This window comes from Elephantulus edwardii, unplaced genomic scaffold, assembly GCF_000299155.1.
Source record: "Elephantulus edwardii isolate Elephantulus edwardi_28Jun2011 unplaced genomic scaffold, EleEdw1.0 scaffold00055, whole genome shotgun sequence".
Taxonomy (NCBI): domain Eukaryota; kingdom Metazoa; phylum Chordata; class Mammalia; order Macroscelidea; family Macroscelididae; genus Elephantulus; species Elephantulus edwardii.
The window spans coordinates 10,187,424-10,190,056 of record NW_006399805.1 but is presented as its reverse complement, the minus strand read 5'-3'; positions in this window follow the sequence as shown (position 1 = coordinate 10,190,056).

Genomic DNA, 2,633 nt, shown 5'->3' with positions numbered 1-2,633 from the left:
CACCTTAATCTTTAAAGTGACATCCTTGCCTTTCAGCACTTTAAAGAGGTCCTTGGCAGCAAATATGCCATTAGCGAGGAGCAGGACCCTCAACTTTGACCTCGCTTGGCCCTTCCTGCTCCCCTCTCTTCAGCATTCCTGCCCCTAAATTTGCCCCGTTGTCTGGACTGGGGGTGGTGTGGGGAGAACAGTGATTCAAGGATTTGTGTCTGGGACTAAGTAGTTGCTTTGTGGGTGGGAACAACTCTTTTTGGAGAGCCATGGAGAGGGTGGAAGTGGTCCAGTGGGGGGAGGTTCTGTTCACATGCTCAAACCTACCAGAGAGCAAGCAGCAGGCAGAATTCAGGGCTGGGGAGCTGGAGTTTGTCACCCTGATGCGAACAGGGAATCATTTCCATGTTCTCCTCACCATATGCCCAGCAGGGCTTCCTCATTGCCTCTCATCGCTCAGAGATTTTCTCTACCACATGGGATGTGGTGTGCACCTGGCTAAGCAGCTCTCTAGGTGAATAAGTAAAACAGTAACAGAAATATTGATCAAATATTTAGGTTGGAGCAGTGTTTTCCACCTGTAGGCCCCCAGGAGTCATCATGAGATAAATCTGAGTGGGCTGTAACCTGCCTTTTAAAAGAAGTTCAGAAGAAATTTGTAGGCTGGAGCTCAGATAGAAACGGGGGTGTGTTCTTGGAAACTTTTGAGTCTACGTGTGTGTATGTGTGTGTACCCAGTGGTGGTGTAGTGTGTCCCTTATGGTGTGCAGGGCCCCAGAAAGTTTGAGAAGTGCCCAACAGAGGATGACACCGTCAGATCCCGTTACCTTCCTGTGACTGCACCAGGCCTCCAGGAAGGGTGCCTTCTCCCACCCAGGGTCTACCACGACAGCTCTCAGGAACAAATCCCACCCTACAGGACCAGAGAAAACCAGTCACTGCCCAGTGCTGTCACTCTGAAAGCCAGGGCTACACCCTCACTTCCAGAGTCACAGAGGTTGGAACATGACACAAAGGTGTGAACTGCCGGCAGAAGGTAAAACCTGGGAGGCTCAGTGTGGAGTTTACTCGCTCTTGATAATGGCTACGATTTACAGAGAAAAGCACTCAGCGCCGACCCCACATGGGTGCAGGACCTGGAAGCACAAACAGTAAACTATCCAGACGTTCATGCGTGCCTTCTTCCCTCCTCACCCAAATGAGTATGTATGCAGTTGCTGGCTGAAAGGCTGGCAGTTCAAACCCACCCCGAGGCACCAGGAAGAAAGGCCTGGTTGTAGCCTCTGAAGGGTCACCACAGTCTTGAAAACCCTGTGGAGCTCTGCTCTGTCCTGCAGCACACAAGGTCACTGTGATGTGAAATGGACTCATGGCCACTGTTTGTTTGGGCTGTGGTTAAGTCCCAGACGAGGGCTGGTCAGAGAGAGGCTTGGAGGGAAACCCCAGCTGAATGTCCCACGGCCTGACGACAGCAGATCTGTCCTGGAGAAGGTGTAGCCGGGGTGCTTCTTGGAGGCAAGGAGGGTGAGGCTCCACCTCACATCTCTGAGCATGTTGTTTGGAGGCACTGTCCTTGGAAAGACATCATGCCTGGACAGGTGAGCGAAAGAGCGGAAGACCCTCCATGAGACAGACTGACACGTAACCAGGGGCTCCAGAACATCAGAGGTGAGGAAGAAGACTCAGGGTAAAGTTCAGATCTGTGATTCATAAGGTCACACTGAGCTGTAGGTGACTCAACAGCACATAAAAACAACATCCTCCCTGATTCAGAAGATACTTTTCATGTAGAGAAAATGGAGCAACAAGGAAGAGGAAGGGAGGGGGACAAGAATATACACCAGGGATGAATGTCATGCTCATTGTATGGTGAGAAGGGCCACAAAAAGGTACACACAGTGTGACTCCATCTATGAAGTTCGCCATCAAGCCTTCGTTCACAGTGGAGGGATGCATGATAAAGAAACAGCTGGAAATGCTGAGCATGAAGTCAGGCTACCTGGGATGGGGGAGCTGTGATGGGCAGAGGATGCAGAGATTTTAGAGTATTCCAAGTGATGACAAAGGCTACAGGCATACTGTGGTTCGATTCCAGACCACCTCAAAAGCAGTATAGCAACCTGAAGTTCTGATTTCTCAGTGCACATGAAGGCTGTTTACACTGTCCTGCGGTCTATGAGGGGTGCGTGAACATAAGGACAAAGTCTGGAACTTGTGAGAACGAGACAAGGGGACACAGAGGCATCAAGTGAGCACAGGCTGTGGGGAAAAGGCACCAACAGACTTCCTGGAGACTGGGTTGTCAGCTGCAAACCTGCTATTTGTCAAAGAACCAGTATCTGTGAAGCTTGATAAAACAAGGTATATGAGCCCATGCTTTTCCATTTAAGTGTGAGCATATATACTCGGAAAAGCTTAAACCCATTGATGTAGATTCAGAAGTGACTCACAACTGTCCCACTGTGGGTTTTCAGAGGCTATAAATCGCAAGTGAGGAGATGGTCAATCATTCCCCAAAGAGCAGCTCGTGGACTTGCATTGCTAGAGATGGGCTGCCTTTGGGTTAACAGTGCCCTATGGACTACTTCACCAGAGCTCTCACTCTCTCTCCCTCACACACACACACACACACACACACACAC